General features: G+C 46.1%; 1 protein-coding gene across 3 annotated transcripts in view; it reads right to left on the minus strand.

Annotated features, from left to right (window-relative positions):
- The window catches only part of RORA (RAR related orphan receptor A), a 384,947-nt gene that overhangs the window by 205,971 nt on the left and 159,586 nt on the right, over window positions 1-19,390 (minus strand). The window lies entirely within an intron of this gene.

The following is a 19,390-nucleotide window of genomic DNA, read 5'->3' on the forward strand; positions in this document are numbered from 1 at the left end:
AACATGGCAACCTAGGAAGCTGCCTTAGACTGGGCCAGACACTTGGGTCCATCTAGCCCCAGATTGTCCACACTGGCAACCAGCAGCTTTCCAGGATTTCACACAGACCTGCCTGTGTGAAATGTTAGGGATTGATCTTGAGACCTTCTGTATGAAGAGCAGCGGCTTGGCCACTGAACCACAGTCCTTCTCCTTATTGGGATCTCACTCCATCCAGAAACAAAACATCTTGAGATACCTCACACTGGCCTTCTCCTCCACACCCAACACCAGCCTCTTCTGGCCCTGCATCCAGTCTCCTGTAGTGTGTTGGCATCCATGTCCTCATCCCCTCCAACATTTCTCCAATGAAAATAGGGACATTCTATTCCTTATTATTATTATGTTATACCCCACACATCTGACTGGGTTGCCCCACCCACTCTGGGTGGCTTTTAACGTATATAAAGACATAATAAAATATTAAACAGTAAAAAGAACCTTCCCTATACAGGGTTGCCTTCAGATGTCTTCTAAAGATTTTATAGTTACTTATCTTCGCAGAACTCCATACCCTCCAACACTGTTCCATTAAAAATAGGGATGTCCTAAGAAAAAGCAGGACAATCTGGGATCAAATAAAAAACTGAGGTGGCTTCTGTAAATCTGGGACTGTGCCTTGAAAATAGGGACATTGGAGGGTCTGTGTCCTTCCAAGATGTAATTCAGCATGCCCCACACGCCAGTGGGGTTTGGTGCCCTTTGGGACTGGTAGGTAGGGCAGCAGGCACGGAGGTCAAGAGGAAGCTGGAGCCAGAGCCAATGAATGGCAGGTGGAGCCAGTTCATTCCTGGTTCTGTCCCCATCCTTCTCTCTGCTGAGTTCTATAAGGGCAACACTGAGACTGAAAAGGAGGAAGCTGGCGCTTCCAGTTCCTCTCTTGCGGTATGGCGATGGCTCAACATCAGAGAGAGGCACAGGCTGAAAAAATGGAGATGGAAGGGGTTAAACCATCCCCAATAAACCTCTTGGGGTACTGGAGTTACTGGTGACCTGTCGTTGCCTCAATGGCTCGGGAACGGGCAGAGGCTCTGGATGCACTTCCCTTGATGCGGAACACCTCCCCCCCCAAATCACCATTGGATGCAGAGGTTTTCCTTATAATTGGGTCCTGATTCTCATTAAGAATAAGTGCGCACCAGAGGAGAAGGACATTCTAACGGAGAACAATCAGGTGCATGGAAACGAGGTTTGAAATTGGGAGAAGATTCTATCTTGTTCTGGAGGTGTATAGAGGAGAGGGGGTCTCTTTGGTGTATTTTACGGAAGTTTTTACATTTATGATTCGGCAACCCTCTCCTAATAATTGAATTTTAAGATACACAAGTGAGGATGGTTTGATGTACGATGTAACATTGAGATTTAAAAGAAAATGTAAAGCTGTTTGTGGCTTGAAAGGAGTAAAGGGGGGCCTGTTTTTTTTGTGTGTTTTTTTTTTGGAAGGATGTAGCTGGGAGTTAGAGCTTAAAGGTAAAGGTAAAGGTACCCCTGCCCGTACGGGCCAGTCTTGACAGACTCTGGGGTTGTGCGCCCATCTCACTCAAGAGGCCGGGGGCCAGCACTGTCCGGAGACACTTCCGGGTCACGTGGCCAGCGTGACATCGCTGCTGTGGCGAGCCAGAGCCGCACACGGAAACGCCGTTTACCTTCCCGCCGGTAAGCGGTCCCTATTTATCTACTTGCACCCGGAGGTGCTTTCGAACTGCTAGGTTGGCAGGCGTTAGAGCTTACCCCCCCCCTAAAAAAGACTGAAAGAGATCGTGGAGATATTAAGCTTTAACCTATTCTTTTATAAAAATCAAAATGCTATGGTGGCGGAAAAAGGAAAGTGGCATGAGGGCCTTTTGGATGTTGGAAGAGGAATGGCTCTGCCTTTTCCCTCCCTTCCCAGCCAGAGGATGAAATGGCGAATCTCTGGAACTTGTTGATTTTTGGTGCCAGTGGAAGGGAGGGATCTGCTGTTGTCGATTTGGAATTGCTTGAGTATTATGGGAAGGAGCTAAGCCAGAGAAAGGAGAGGGTTTAACCTTGAAGTTGCAGCTCCACCCCAACCAGGCTGGAATATAACAGTGGGAGTAAGGAGAAAGCCCCAAATGCCGCAGGAAAAGGAAAACATCAGAGAGACATATAAGGCCAAGAGACTAAAGTGATTTTTGGATGTGGCGCATGCAGGATGAAAAGGAAAAAGCTATGGTTCCTCACTTGAAGCCTTTTTTTAAAAAAAGTTAAATAATATAATAACACAAATAGAAATTATTAAGAGTGCAGCTGTTAATTATGTGATACTTTTGAAAAATTGAATGCAATGGAAATAAATAAGAATATGAAACACAGTAATAAAGATCCATCAAGAACAGTGTGCAGGAAGCCTCTTAACAAAACTGTATTAATTTGGAACTAATTTGTGTAACTGGGTTTATATAGGAAAATGAATAAAAATAATTGGGGGAGGGAAATGTAATGAGGCAGCTGGCAGGAAGCGCCACCAGGCAGGTTGTAAGGAAGAAAGCAGGCAAGTGAGAGCAGGCTGAGGGGAGACTGAGGTTAGTGGGGAAGTGTTCTGCTTATCCTAATGAACCAGCCTCCACTGCCCTTGGTTCTGAAACAGGGAGCAGTGCCTCTTCTGTGGTGGCTCCAGGCTTTTCACACGCTCTCTGCCAATGGGTCTGGAAGGCCCTCTCCCTCCTGCCTTTGTCTTCTCTTGGACTGTGCACAGCTACACCATCGGCATCCTCAGGCACCTAATCCATAACCACACGTGGACTTGGCAGGAAAAGTGGAGAGAAGAGTCTTGTGCTGTTCCAACCCTCTGACAACGGTGCTTCTGTCTGCGTGGAAACAGGACATGGCTGCTGGTGGAGAGCAACCAAGTAAAGGGTTGCCAGGTCAGGAGCATCCCAGACCCTGAGATTTCAGAGCTCAAACCTGAGACTCTGGTGATTGCTATGCGATGGGACAGCCTCAGCGATGCTATGGCATGGGCCCCAGTGATATCACAGTAGGAGGGCCCCATAGAGTCTGCAATAATTTGCAGAGACATGGATGAACTGGGAGAAGGGAAGAGGGAGGGGAGAAGGTTATATTGCCCCCCAGAGTCTATGTAATAATTTGCAAAAACTGAGCTTAATTAGGAGATCCTGCGCAATAAGCTGCGGATGGTTCCTGCAAGGCTGAAGCTTGCAAGCTGCATGCAAAGTCTTGCTAATCTTTTAAAAGGCTCTTTTGCCCACCTAAATATTCAAGGTCTCCCCTGCCACTGCAGGATGCAGGGGAGGCAGCAGGCAAACCTGGAGAGTTGGGGTCAGTCCTGGGGGGTCTCGCAACCCTAATGAAGTGCCACAGACATTGTATTCTAATTGCAGGCCTGCGTTGCCTTCCCACTGAGCTGGGCTTGTTTGCTTTATTCCACCCTCCCTCCCTCCCTCCCTCCCACCCCTTTTCTTGGATAAACACCGGTTTCCTACATTGATTAATGGCAGGGTTATCACAAGGGTTATCTGACAATGCAGGCAATTGGGCCTCTGTGTTTTTAACAACTGCCAAACTCTGGCACAATCTGTACAGTTATATCTCTTTAATATCACCCCACTCCATCTGTCCCACTGGAGGCCAATAAATCTTCCTCATGAATAATACGAGGATTTGCAGCGCCGGCAATTTATCATTTTTATTAACATTGGGCTCATGAGATACAGTTCAGATGAAGAGCCTACAATGTCTCTTAAGTTCAGACGGAGGCTTATCGATGGGAGATGTTAAGATTTCCTTCATCCTCTTAGAAGAAAATGGTGTCCTTGTGCTTAGGAGAGAGTTGGTGCTTCTGCCACAAACACCTTCCTTGATCTTGGACAACCCAAGAGGGTAGACTCAAACCAATGGCTTCAAGTTACAAGAAAGGAGATTCCAACTCATCATCAGTAAGGACTTTCTGGCAGTAAGAGCTATTGAACAGTCAAACAGACTCTGCTTCCTTGGAGGTTTTTAAGGAGAGGTTGGCTGGCCATCTGTCATGGATGTTTAGTTGAGATTCCCTCATTGCAGGAGGCGGACTAGATGATCCCTGGGTGCCTTATTATAGAACTGTAGAGTCGGCAGGAACACTGAGAGTCATCTACTCCAACTCCCTGCAATACAGGAATCTCAGCTAAAGCATCATACATTTAACGAACCCTCCAAAAAAAGAATCCTGGAAACTGTAGTTTACCACACAGAGCTATAATTCCCAGCACCATTAACAAACTATACAGTTGCCAGGATTGGGAAGGGGCTTTAAATGTATGGTGTGTCCACAGCTTTTCTATCAAGTTAGCTTTTTAAACACCCTGTGAATGTCAGGGGGCACTGTTTCCAGGTCAAGGGGGCAGGGCCTCTGAGCCCATTTTAGGCCCATTAGCTCTCTTTATATTAGATTTAGTAGAGAAACACACTTTGGGTATCTGAGTGCAAAATCAGGCTTCTCTGAGTCTGCGCCTCTTCCTGGAGATGGATGAGAACGGGGCTTGTAGCCAACCAGCTGCATTTGGCCAAGTTGTGCTGAATAAGCAGAGAGAATGAAAATGGACACAGAATCATTCCAAGGCATGACTTCAGCCCGGCGTGTGAATCACGGCTTTGACCACACCCTCCAGGGCCAGCTCACAAACAGCCTGCCTGCCTGCCTGCCTAACTCATAGGACGTAACCCTACAAATTTCCCTGGGCACAAAGACATTAAACTCCCCCTGCTCCTGACAGGCAAAGGAGGAACACCCAGTGGGTCCAGCGATTACTTCACCGTACACAGTAACTTTGACAACAACCCAAATACAGACGCTCCATCCGAATGAGTAACAGTGATTCCGCGCACAACTGGCCCATTGCCTTCTCGACCTCACCTAGCAACTGCATCCAAGGGAGAGATTGCACAGCCTTTGACAGGCAGGAGTGGATTTCCTTCCTTGCTTGCTCTGACCAATGTGGATTTATTTAAGAAATCTCTAGGCTAGCCCTATCAGGGCAGTGTACGAGAAACATGATCAGAAGCCAATAACAGTTAAAGGCAGAGTGAAATAATCTGCAGATCCTAATCAAGGCTGCAGGGTGTGTGGTTTTTGTTTTTAAAAAACCAAGCAGTTCAGATAAAGCCATTCTTAAAACTAACTCACACTACTGTGGGTGCATAAAGACATCTTTACATGCCTGGCCCCAAAGGAGCATCAAAGTCCGTTCCAGCCACAGCACCTGTGGGGCGTCATTGCCTTGGTCAAGAAAGCCTCTATGGGGAGAGGGGGGTCAAGATAGGGAGCTCCACCATCCAAGCCACTTTTTAAAAACAAACAAAAAACCCAACATTATTAATTGCTTGAATAAGAACATACGCTTCATGAATACACAAAAAACAAAAACTAAGAAAAACAGCAAAACTGAATGTAAACTAAAATTAAACACACAAACTGCAAATGTTGGTTGTTTCATTCACATTCCCTGGAAAAAAAATATTATTGGTGTTTCAGGGTAGTCACATTTTTTAAAAGATTTGTCTTATTTATAAGATATTGTCTTTGATGTCTTATGATATTTTCATTTAAAGCTAAAACCTTACCAATGATTCCAAATAGTTATTAAGAATTCCAGGTTGCTATCATCATTAATATATTAAACAAATGTTCGCCACATAGTTGGAAACGAATCTTTATGTTTGTTTGTTTGTCTTCTGGTATAGATTTGACTCTACCACAAATCCTTATTTAATCCCTCTAAATATTTCCATTTTTCTTATAATAACCATCCTGGTGGCTAACAATAAATACTACTTATTTCTGCTCACACATGGGAAATGGAAAACAGTGGGCTCAAATGGTAACAGAATGTAAAAAGTACCAAAAAAATCTGCCGGTATTTACCCTGGAAAGCTCCTCTCCTGGTAGTAACAGCAGCTTTTCTGGAGGGGTGAGAGGCTATAGCCCAGTGACAGACCATCTGCTTTGAATGCAAAAGGTCCCAGGTTCAGTTTGTGGCATCTCCAGATATGGTTCAGAAGGACTCTTGCCTGATTCCCCAGAGAGATGTCGCCTGTCCTTGCAGACAATACTGAGCTAGATGCGTCAATAGCACTTCTGTGATTTTCAACACGACTGCACCACACCAGAGTCCCAGTCCTAGTCAGCCTCCAGGCCCAAAGGCACACCTGACACGTACCACTTTCAAAACATCAGTGCAAAGAGTCTCTTTAGCACCAAGAGCAATTGGGCTAACTTAGCAATGCAAGGTTGGTGCTATGACCATCAGTTCCTGCAGATGCCTCTAAGACAGGAAGAGCAAAGGGAAGGAGTAGAAGGGAGGCTTGAAGCAGACTTCTGTTAGGCCTAATTTTCATTTGGCATAATTTGCACTTTCTGGGCTAGTAAATGTTATCCTTCATATTTCACACGTCTCCATATTTTGTAATACAATTCTCAGCTCAATCCCCTCTCCCCAAAAAACCAATTACAAACATGTATTTTAACTTAAATACATTTAGAAATGCCTCCACTGGAATAAGTTACATATTTAAATTTCACAGCCAAATAAGTATTTTGTAATTTTTAGTATAGATTCCCCTCCCCCCTACAAAAATAAGATAAAATTGGAAACTAATGTGGAATCAGGATGGGATGGACTTCTGAATGGACAAGTGAGAGATGAAGAGGCCAGAATAGAATAATAAGGACCAGAAATTAATTATAGTTGGGGCATCTGTTTTCTCCCAAGCAGGAACCCACAAATTCACTCTGGGATGATGTGTGTGGGAACATTATTGTGGAGGATGGGAGCTCTCTGTCACTTTACCCCCTTAGTAAAAATGGTGTGCTGGTATCCTCAGCCCTGCTTTTCCCACACTCCCAGCCCACAAAATTTGAATACCTTATCTACCTTTAGCTCACATCTCCAAAGAGGTGACAGTAAGCTCCAGTGCATCTCTAATAAACAGTTCAGTCAGCCCAATGCTGTTTTGAACATTTCTTTTCAGGGAAAAGTCAAAACTGTCAGGAGTCTGTATCTTCTGCTCTTAAAAAAAAAAAAAATCACACAAGCGGAAACTTGCATATTCCAGATGCAAAATATACGCTGGATGTTTATATGTTAATAGAGAAAGAGGAGGACATGGGAGGTGCTGGGGCACAAAGCTTTTTGCACTTTGAGTTCAAGTTGAGCCCTACAGGCTTCTGGTTACATGAGTGAGTAGTGTTATGAGCTCAGAGCTAGACAATAGAGCAATAAAATGTCAACAACAACAACGCCAGGAGAAAACACACTGGGGGGGGGGCAAGACATCTTGCCCCTTGAGGCAAAACAGAAAATGGCACACACACACCTTGCTGCCCCTTCCCCTTTTTTGCTGTGCAAAGACAACGAGGTGGGTATGGCGTGGCGCCACCTCTCCTGGGCTTCCCTCTGCCAGCGCCATCTTTGTTTTAACCGGAGAGCCTAGCAACTAAACCCAGCATCAGCATCCTTTGCATGCAGAGCTTGCTCTCTGCCACTGAGCTGCTCTGAGTCTTCCCTGGTTAGGTCCATCCCTCCTGTCTCCCCAGGCAGGTCTGAGCCTGCAACCTCATTCACCCTGTGGGAAGATGGGTGTCTCCCTACTCTGCTCACTTGCTCACTCGCTTGCCTCCCTCTCCAGAGCTACAGTCCCTTCCCTTCCCTTCACACTGAGGGAGGGCAGCGGATCTTTGCCTCAGAGCTGCTCCCCCATCCCCACGACTGCTTCTCCTCCCTACAGGGGCTGCAGAGGGCGGCTTGACACCCCCCCATCCCCTCCAACCCACTCAAACTGTGAGACACACGCAACTCCAGCTCAAACTATGTTATGAGGGGCTGCAAGGATACAACCGAGTGGGAAGAGGAGGAACCGTCCTGAGACCTGTGGGTATAGGGGGCGGCATACAAATTTAATGAATGAATAATAATAATAATCCACATCATTGTCTCCCTTCCAGTCCCCTGGGGAGCAGCTCTGCCAGAACTGAGAAGCAAAAGGCGAGGACAGAACAAACCAGGCACCCACCACAGAAAACACGGGAAGGGGAGGAGAAATCCAGCTCTGTCAGAGGGCGGCGGCTGCTCTTTGCCAACTCCTCCCTCAGGCTCACTTTGCGTCCCTTTCACTCCTTGACTCACCCACCTCCTGGACACAGCACAGCTGAGGAGAGGAAGGAAAGCAGGGGCTCCCCAGCCGATTTTCAGCGCCACCTCACTTGCCTGCCAAAAAAACCAGGGTTGCTATGTCCAGTCACCAGTCTCAGGCTCCAGCATGACTATCACCGATTCCCTCTTGGGGTTTTTTTTTGCTCTCTGCACATCAATCACAGCCTCTGTTTATACTGCCAGCCACCCTCCCTGTGTCCAACTCTTTCTAGCCATGCCTACAATGGTCTTCAGGTACCAGCACCATTTTGCTAAAAAAAAAAAAAAAGGACTGGTGAAGATCATCCCTCCAGACCTTGCTACAAGCCGGACAACCTTTGTGAGGGCCACAGTCTGCTCCTTACCAGTAAGATGCCCCTGGGTGTCTCATACAGTTGCAGAGAGACACCTTCCTGTCTCTTTATTCAAGCTCTGCGTGACACCAATTAATGAGCTGAGTGCTGCACAGCCTTCCCTGTGGCCAAGTTCTGCAAGTGAAGAAGATCATCATTATTCCCTTGCTTAAATGTACGGGAGGCTTCACACTGCATTTTTCTAACTCACAATTTCCGCTACCATGGGAGGCCAAGAGACAAGTCAGAACAGCTCTCTAGGACAGGGTGTCCCCACTGTCCGATGCCAGTGATTTATGACATGGCTCAAATGGGTCCTTGAAATATCATCCCAGCAGCAGGCAGCAGGCTGCTTAGCTAACAACAACAACAAAAAATCCTTAAGGATTCTGCTCTGGAAGCTTTCATTAAAAACCAGGCTGGAGGTGAAGAAAGTCTGATGTTAGATGTGCACCCTGTGCAGGAGTCAAATGTGGACAGGGCCAAATTAGCTGCTGTCCTGCATACATTCTAGCATTGGAGTTTTGTTACAGTGGAGTCATCTCTGAACTTCCGGGTGCAGAGAGTATGGCAGGCCTCACTCGAACTCGGGATCTTGGCTACCTGTTTTCAAGAAGTGTTGGAAAAGGCTGAGAAAAGGGAAAATCAAACGAACAAGGGGACGGACGGACTCCATTTTAGTGTAGAGAAAAAGTTTATGGCAGAAGTTTATAAAATTATGCATGGGATGGAGAAAGTGGATAGAAAAGTTCTTCTCCCTCCCTCATAACTCTAGAAGTTGTAGATGTCCAAGTAAGCTGGATGTTTAGATTCAGGACAAAAGAATCTAAATGCACTGCATAGATAAACTGTGGAACTTGCTGGACTCCTGGCCCCCACTGGGCCTGGCCAGCCTGTCCAATGCTCAGGGACAACCAGAGTTGTAGTCTAGCAACCCCATAAGCGCCCCATTTCTTCTTCTTGTTGTTTTTAAATTGTTAAATCACCATTCACCTGTAAATCTCAGGGCAGGTCTTCTATCTATCAAGCCAGGTGAGGAGGGAGGCCCACCCATTTGCCTGGAGGGCAACATCACTTGGTTGCAGCTCTGGCAACCTAACCCATTCTTTTTCAATGCTGATGAGGACACATAAGTGACTTGTTCAACAAATTCCTTTTGTCAGAGTCACTGGGCACAGGCCCCCAAGAATCCTCCAGACTGACTCCCCCCAAACCTATATTCTAATGTTTATTCTGCCTTAACATCTCAAAGAAGGAAGTTTCCCAGAGCTGATACTGTGCTGCAGCAAGCAGAAGTCTCTCTTGCTACAATCGATGTTCTAGCCTTAACAAGGGCGCTGCACACTTAGCTCTCGAAAGTCTCTGCGTGAAATGGAACGGCGTGATGATGATATTCAAGCTGTTGAACCGCGAGCTCCGTGCATTCATGGGGGTTTCTGCTCAGCACTGCATTTAAATTAGGAAAGAAATTGGCAGATATTTTTAGCAGCCTTCCACCACTAAAACTCATTTGACGAAAATACCAAAGGGACTGTTAATGTGGAATATGATTTTTTTTTTAATCCCCTCTGCAGGAAGAATGGGGCCTAATTTGTCTGGAAATGACTGGTACTTTCCTGGCCGGTGGGCTTAATCTTACTTGGTGCCTGTTTAAAGGGATGCCGGCATGTTTTGCTTAACCTTTTCTGCTGCAAAGCACAGGTGTTGTTCTGCTACCACTTTAGTCTCCAGTCTTTCCCTATTCAGATTTCAGAAACTCCAGCTTTTGCTTTTCAAACATATTCCCCCACAAGTTTTTCCTCTTCTCTCCCTCTTCAAATGCAACAAGGCAAAATAAATTGTGGTGGTATTGTTGGTCCAGCCCACTGTAGCTGGAGGAAAGGTTTCCTCGTCTTATGCAGTGGTTCCAGTGGCCTAGTGTGGGGAGGGCGAGAGGAGCCGTTGCCCCAGGTGAAATTTTTCAGAGGGCGCTACCAGAAACCCCCATTATAGTTCCCTCATCAAGGGAAGCCATGCCCGGTTTGGCCCTCGGGGCTGGGGGGTGGGCAGCAGCAGCAGCAGCAGCCACTCCACGTCTGGGTCAGGCCTGACCAACTGGAGGGCACGCAAGAAGGATGCAGTCTTCAGTGGCGCGCCCCACCCTTATGGCACGGCGTGTGTGCACCTGCTCTGGGCACCAGCGAGGCACACTCCACCACTGACTGATTCATCTAGTTCAGTGTTTACTGCAGGCCTGGGGTCAAATGTGGCCACGTGCACCACCTTGCCCCCACAATTCAGGGGAACTGGGGCTGTGTGATGTCAGCATGCCATGCGCTCATGCCATGCACCATGCTGGCATCACTAGCACGCGCCACTGAACTTGGGGGGCAGTCCTTTCATCAGAAATATTGGGGCCCCTGGCCCCCCACTTGGTGCCCCTGAATGTGGTTCTGCAGGTGCTCCTCACTCTGTTCAGCTGGTGAGGCACTGTGACGGGACCCAAGAAGAGCCTGCTGGGTCCTGCCAGTGGCTCATCTTGCCCAGCAGCCTGTTCTCACAATGTTCAACCAGGTGCCTGTGGGAACCAGCAAGCAGAATTCAGGCACAAGTGCCCTCTCCCCTCCCATGGCTTCCAACACTGGTTTTTATATGCAGAAGCATACTGCTGCCTCCAGCTGGGGAGGCAGAGCATAGCCATCATGGCTAGCAGCCTTCGACAGTGCTCTCCTCTAAATATCTGTTGAACCTTCTTTTAAAGCCACTTCTGCTGGTGGCTATTGGTGCTTCCTGTGGCAGTGAGTTCCATAGTTTAGCTTTACGCTCCGTGAAGACTTTCTTTTCTGTGTCCAGAATCCTTCAGTATTCAGCTTATTGTATGTCAAGCCAGGGGGAAGGTGCAAGCCTCAGGCTGAGTGGTCCCCTGATCAGAGCCAGGAACCTGGCATGGCTTCTTTGCCAGTAACTGTGCTGTCCTGCTCAACTTGGCATCCTGGTCAGTGCTGGACTCTTGGAGACACTAGACCAGCCTCCTGTTTTCCACTGTGGCCAAAGTGGATGCTCAGGGGGACCCCACAAGCAGGTGGAATGACCAAGCAGAGGGGGGATTGGAAGTAATTTAATCTCTGCTACTGAATTGGCTGCACACAGAGTGCAGAAGTGGTGTACTTTATTGCTGAAGGTAATATGAGATTAAACTACAGCTGTCTGAAACGATAAGAGTCAAATACACCAATTTAGCAGGTTGCGGGGGGGGGGGTATGATGGGGGGGATAGGAGAGAGAATCCCATACGTTGTACTTAGGCACATATGTGTCTGTCCTTTTAAAAAGTTCACTTTTCAAGTCAGAGAGGAAAATTGAATACTGGGACACTAGAACTTACCCTGTTTGAGCTCAAAATAGAACCACATCACTGAAGTGAGTTAAATCAATTTGAAAGGGGTGGGGGGTTGAAAACCCAAATAATGGGCATTCCCCCCCTTCCACTGCAAATACTGAATTAAGAAATGCAATTATGATGGACACACACACACACACACACACACACACACACACTTCAATTAATTATCCTACTAGAAGGATAACTTTTCTGGTAATCAAACTGCATTAAGATGAAAGAAAAATGCAAAGGGAGTCTAGTTAACTTTTGTCCCAGTGAAGTCTGAAAGGCTGTGTGCTAATTCAGTGCAGTTTTCCCCTCTTCTGCAAGCTAGCAAGAGGACCTCGCTGTTGCTCTAATGCACAATGGTTAAAGCATAGCTGGCTTATCCAGGCTCTGTTCCAAGACTCATATCTCTCCCACAGCAAGAAAATAACAAAAACCCACAGACTCAAAACAATGCAGTAAATTTCAAACACAATCAGAAGCCTTTGTCCCCTGCCCCAAGATTAAACAAACGTCAGCTATGGCTGGCAGCTTTTTTTCTTAAGCAGCTCAGGGCTGGTTCTAGGTTTGAGGGGTGTCTCTGCAAAAGGCTTTCTTGTGGATCCTCAGTTATGGCACCACCTAGTGGTGGCAAAAGCAGTGCTCTGATGGAGTAAAAGGTAAAGGGACCCCTGTATGACCAACTCTGGGGTTGCAGCGCTCATCTCACTTTATTGGCCGAGGGAGCCGGTGTACAGCTTCTGGATCATGTGGCCAGCAGGACTAAGCCGCTTCTGGTGAACCAGAGCAGGGCACGGAAACACCGTTTACCTTTCCGCTGGAGCGGTACCTATTTATCTACTTGCACTTTGACGTGCTTTCGAACTGCTAGGTTGGCAGGAGCAGGGACTGAGCAACAGGAACTCACCCCGTTGCAGTGATTCGAACCGCAGACCTTCTGATCGGCAAGTCCTAGGCTCTGTGGTTTAACCCACAGCACCACCCACGTCCTGCTCTGATGGAACCACCTTATAAATTTCCCACAATGCCTCAGGGCAATGCTGCATCAGGGCATTGTGGGACATTTAGATGGCGACTCCCAGACACAGCAAAACCAAACAAAATGTTTCTGGGGTTGGGGACACTGGCCAGTCGATGTTGCTGATGGGTGTGTAGCATCCACAATGACCATGCTAAATAGCCATGCCTTTTCAAATGGCATAGTGTTCCCCCACCCAAACATGCAATTACAAGGACCCAATTACAAATACTCTTGGGAGGATGTTCCAAACTGTTTCTAACTGATTTGTGGTTTTCAATTCTTCATGATTTATTTCAGTGAAGACAAGCAGGGATGTGTGTATGTGTGGTGGTGTTTTCTTACCCTGCAATGCTGTGTCAGCACTGGGTTGTTGCAGGGATTACAAAAGAATACTTAAAAATTCTTTCTGGGCCAAAACGCCCTCCCCCCCAAAAAAACATCCATGGCCACATTTATAGAGACACATAACTCTCTCTCTCTCTCTCTCTCTCTCTCTCTCTCTCTCTGTGTGTGTGTGTGTGTGTGCGCGCGTTCACACGTGTGTGTGTACATGTGGAAGGTTCGGTTATTTTGAGGAGCAAATTTTGAGGGTGGAGGACACAAACCCATCAGTGTTTCCTTCCATCTTGATCCAAGGCATTCTGCTGAAACTCACCTACCAACTGGGAGAAGCCCAAGGGGGTGCTGCCCTTGAAATGCAGAGCTATATAGCACACGTTGTCAAGGGGCTGGATCTCTATCATTTACAGTGGTACCTCGCAAGACAAATGCCTCGTCAGACGAAAAACTCGCAAAACGAAAGAGATTTTCGTTTTTTGAATTGCTTCACAAGACGGATTTCCCTATGGGCTTGCTTCGCAAGACGAAAATGTCTTGTAAGTTTGTTTCCTTTGTCTTGCAAGTTTGTTTCCTTTTTCTTGAAACCGTGCATTCACTTTGAGGAGCAACTCATAGCACGCGGTGTGGTAGCCTTTTTTGAGGTTTTTGAAGACTTTGGTGATTTTTGAAGCTTTTCCAAAGTCTGTGCTTCACAAGACGAAAAAATCGAAAGACGAAAAAACTCGCGGAACGAATTAATTTCGTCTTGCGAGGCACCACTGTATTTCATTTATTTATTGCATTTCTACCCCACCTTTCTCTCCAAGGAGCTCAGTGTGGTTTATGTGGTTTGCCCCCTCTCTGTTTCATCCTCACAACAACCCTGTGGGGTAGGTTAGGCTGAAAGGCAGTGACTGGCCCAACGTCAGCCAGTGAGTTGCATAGTCAAGTGGGGATTTGAACCCTGGTCTCCTAGGTCCTACTCCAATACTTTAACCACTACATCACACTGGCTCTCTATGACTGTATGATTTCTAGGACAGCAAGAGCCCAGCTCCATGAGTTCACAGAGAAAGCATGCTGGGGGACAAGTTGCTCAGACTGGGAAGCCAAGCCCAAGACAGACGCTCTATAAGCTTAGTGAGGGCCCCTATCACCTGGATCACTTGGCCTGACCAGGATGACAAACTGCAGTAATCCTTCCTGCCACCATCAGAGGTGTGCTGTGGAGCAGAAGGGTTTGGCTGCTGCTTCTCTCTGGTTGTAAGCTGCCCTCAATAGTACCAAGAGCAAGGTCCATGGACTCTGCTGCCCGATTTCCTGGTTCAAGCCCTGTGGTGGTTCCCAGCTTGAACTGCCTGTGATTTCCACCTCCATCAATTGGTGCAGGGCGAGTAGAACCCTTCTCTGCAATAGCAGGCAGCATGGTGGGGCGTTGGTGCTCACCTCCTGACAGCTGAGTTAAGTTCTACCGGGAAGTAGAGGTGAAGGTGTAAGGCAGTGGAGAGGTCACTGCTGCTGTGCTCCCATCACACTGACCTCCCCACTGTCTTGCTGCTCCCCCTCCCGGTAAGCATCAGTGGCTCAGCTTTTGGGAGGTGAGGAGGTGCTGCAGTCTCACCAGGTCATTGGCTGCCACGGCCTCTCTGGCTCCCAGAGCTCATGGTGTGAATCTTGAAGTCCCAGACAAGAAGCAATACTCGTTGGAAACTTGGAATGTTCCACTCCTGTCTCAAAAAATAAAACAAAAGAAACAAGATAACAGCTCTGGTTTCATTATTTGCTTAATCCAAACCAGGCACTAGCCAGTGCGATGTAATTGCCCTGTCCCAACTTGACCCTCTGCTTTGATCCTGCATTATGTCATCTCAAAATAGGTTGCAAGCCACGCTGTGTCTTTAAAGATAAAAGAAAAGAACCCCCCACAGAGACACAAAGCAAAGTAGCTGCTGCTCCCCCCCCTCCAGCTTCATTTTCCTCGAATGGTGGACAAATTTTCATCCTGTCAACACCAGACCAAGGGAGCAAAGAGGTGAGACGATACTCAGAAAACAGGCAACCTTTACTATTATCACTTTAGTGGTTAACTAAACTTTATGATGGGGGTGGAGCTTCTCTGCATGACCAGTTCTTTGAAATCATTGGGAACAAAGGCAGACAGCTCTTGACATGATTACATGACAATTTCACACATCAGATTTGAAAGAAGATGCTAGCATCCAATTCCCCAGTCGCAGACACCCCAGATTCTCCAAATAAAAAGACAAATCTGCCACTTATTTCAAGGAATCATAGCTGGTTAATATCATCCATTTCAGTTGATTAGTTAACCCACTGATCTTCAGCTCAGGACCTGCTAGTGGGTTGCAACCTGACCCAACGCGGGTTGCAACAGAAGCACAGCTACCAAGCTAATATATGGTAAAAGATGGAGAAATGGGTCCCCAAATGCATGTTTGGGCTAAAAGTGGGTCCTGAGTCTGAAAAGGTTGACAACGCCCAAGTTAGCTGGAGGCTAAACACCCTACTGCCACCCCCATGATGGGGGGATGGGGAAGTGAGGCTTTGCAAGGGCTTCTTCTCAAGGAAAAGCCATTGTAAAGTCTTGCCACCCTGCTTAAGGAGAAGCCCTTGCCAAATCTCCCTTTTCACTTGGCAACAAAAGCTCTTGGTGAGAGGGGAGACGTTCTGCAAAGCGGAGCTTCTCCGGCAGCCGTGGCAGTGGTGGCATGGGTGGAGAGCCGCCACTTGCGTTTCTGCCAATTGTGGTGGCTGCTTCACCTGCAGGCCAGCTCTGCTCTAACCATTCTGCCATGATGGCTCTTCTGCAGACAAGATAATTTTTCATTGAAGTTCTTGAATGCTGGTCAGGGACAGCAGAGTTCAACCTTTGGCAACGATTTTTACCGTACAGTCATGACAGAGAATAAAAAGGGCTAAAGTTGTGGCATGTGGACCTCAGTGATCTCATGGCCTCTTTGGATGGAAAGGTCATTGTGCCCACAACCTTGGTCATTATCTCCAGTTTCTAAAAGATCAGGGGCTCATCGCTTTTGCCTCGCCACAGCCTCACTGACTGATAAACTGTGAAACGACTGTGGGTTGAGACCTTCCAAGGAGTTGAGGAACTCATGATTTAAGAGCAAGATTTTAAATACATGGAGCTACCTTGACCTTTGCAGCTCTGCCTTACATAACCTTGCCATGAATAGCGAGAACCTCCCAGATACTACAGAGGGAGTACAACTGCTCTGCCTTAATTGGAAAAGTTACAAACGGTGACATGGCTTCCAACACAGATGAATCACCACCAAGGCGTGAGTTATGAGACTTTGTGGGATCTCACACTCCTGGTGGGTGCTCTGTGGGGCTGTGCAAGTGCTTTCCTATGAGTATTTTAAAGCATACACACAGACACACGCACACACACACACACGCTATTCAAACTTGGGGTTTTTTTCTGGTGCTTCACCATCATTCCACCCCCTCCCTCTCCTAAAGTGATCCTAACCAGACAAGGATCACAGAGGACAAATGTAACCAAGGGAAAGTGAGGAAGATACTTCCTTACTGGTCACATTGGTGATCCTATTGCCAGCACTATGCTTCTTCTCTAAACCAGCAAATGAAGAACGACTTTAAATGAACAAAACAAAATAAAAAATTCCTTCCAGTAACACCTTAAAGACCAACTAAGTTAGTTCTTGGTATGAGCTTTCGTGTGCATGCACACTTCTTCAGATACAGGTGCTACTGGAAGGAATTTTTTATTTTGTTTTGACTATGGCAGACCAACACGGCTACCTATCTGTAACTTGAAATGAACAAGTGAGGAGTGAAGGCTTGTGCTGCAGAAGTGCCCCCCCCCCCCGCAAATGGTAACTCCCAGGGACTTGTTTTCCTACTAGGAAGGGCATGGGGAGGAAGGGAAGAGAAGTGGGGGAGTTATGCTTAGGCAGCACTATCCGGTTCTTGCATTCTGAAGGCTTCTGTTTCCTCCCTCTTGATCAGGGTCAGAAACCTGGAGCCCTCCAGATGTTGCTGGACTACAACTCCCTTCAGCTCCAGCCAGACTGGCCTTCAGCCAGAGATGATGGGAGCAGTCATCCAACAGCAACTGGGGAGTCATGGGTTTCCGAACCCTAGCCCTCACCTACAGGTAAGGAACAGAAGCCTATAGGCTGAGAGAAAGGGAGCATAGACTGCATGCAGACCCTCCAAGTGTCTCTATTTTCCATGGATGTCCTTGATTTAGAGAAGTCATCCCAGTTTCTGATTTGATCCTAGAATGTCTCACTTTCCCTTAGGATGTCCCTATTTTTATGGGAGAAATGTTGGAGGATATGGAGTTATCTCCCAAGCCCTCTGAAGGCAATCCTGCATAGGGAAGGTTTTTAATGTTTTATTATGTTATATATGTTGGAAGCTGCCCAGTGTGGCTGGGTCAACCCAGTACGATGTGTGGGGTATAAATAGTAAAATTATTGTTATGGAATGTGACGTCCCTATTTTCATTGGAGAAATCTTGGAGATTATGCTGCATGCAAAGCGTTAGCAACCACACTGCGCTCTCAACTCCCTTCTTTTTGCACAAGAGAATTCACAGTGTCATTGCACTGCATTGATTTTTTTGTGGGTTCCCCAAGTGGAAAGAGGCTTGCAACCTCTCCTGAGATTTTGCAAATGTCTTATTAAAGGCCCAAGATGATTCACCAAAGCCAGGAACATCCCAATTTGCCTTTGACATCCCACTTTGAGTCAAGATGGGGGACTTGGTGCCTGCCACATGTTGTTGGACACTGTTGTCCATAATCACTGACCACTGGCCATGCAATAAACAACCAGGAATGGATTAACTATTAAACAAAATAAGCACATCAAGGAAAGGGGGTACCATAGATATTTTCCATTGCCAGATTTTTAACATTAATGGTCACGAATTTTCAGATGAGTGTTCCTTTTCTCAGTTGAAGTATATTAAAAATTCCAACAGAATGGACACCATGAATAGAATTTTGGTGACAAGAGTAATTCCACCTTCATGCAAATATGCATTCATTACTCTGATTCCAAAACAAGACAGTGACTTAACAAAGACCAAAAATTATAGACCTATTTCATTATTGAATTGTGACTACAAACTATTTGCTACAATCTTGGCTAATAGATTGAAAAGGACATTGACTGAGTCAGTCCACAGAGACCAGGCCGGATTTTTACCAGGCCGACAAATAAAAGACAATATAAGAAATGTAATTAATTTAATAGAGTATTTGGAAGTAATAAATGAAAAAAGGCTGTGTTAATCTTTTTAGATGTGGAGAAAGCTTTTGACAATATTTCACGGTCATTTATGATCAAGGTTTTAGAGAAAATGGAAATAGGTAATTCTTTCCTAGCAGGAATTAAAGCTATACTGATCAATCTGCAAATGTATTAATAAATAATATTCTTTCAGACAAATGGCAAAAAGAAAAAGGAACAGGACAAGGTTACCCTGTCTCCACTGCTGTTTATATTGACATTAGAAATACTGCTTTGGAATATAAGGCAAAACAGGCAAATTAAAGGTATTAAGGTGGGACATAGAGTTTATAAATTAAGGGCATTTCCTGATGATGTGATGTTGACACTAGAACAACCTTTGGAGAGCATTCCCAAAGCATTAGAAGAAATGAAAAGGTTTGGAGAAATGGCGGGTTTCAAAATAAATTCAGATAAAACCAAAATGTTGGTTAAAAGCATGGATAAGCAGATGAATTGTTTTTTAGAAAGGGCGTCTAGACTAAAAATAGGCAAAAAAAGTTAGGTATTTGGGAATTTGACTGACAGTAAGAAATCTCAACCTATTTGAAAATAAGTATATAAAATTGTGGAAAGAGGTTAATAAAGAGTTGGAAATATGGGGGAGAAACTCCCCCAGTTAGGTAGAATTTCAGCCATTAAAATGAATATACTGCCTAGGATGCTGTTTTTATTCCAGTCAATCCTAATTGTAAATAATTTAAGCTGCTTCAAATAATAGAAAAAATATATCTCTAAATTTATCTGGCGGGGGGAAGAGTCAAGAACTAAACCTAAAACTATGATAGATACAAAAGAAAGAGGAGGCTTTGCTCTGCCAGATTTGCAAATGTATTATGAGG

The sequence above is a fragment of the Podarcis cretensis genome, assembly GCF_951804945.1.
Source record: "Podarcis cretensis genome assembly, chromosome: 14".
In the NCBI taxonomy this organism is placed as follows: domain Eukaryota; kingdom Metazoa; phylum Chordata; class Lepidosauria; order Squamata; family Lacertidae; genus Podarcis; species Podarcis cretensis.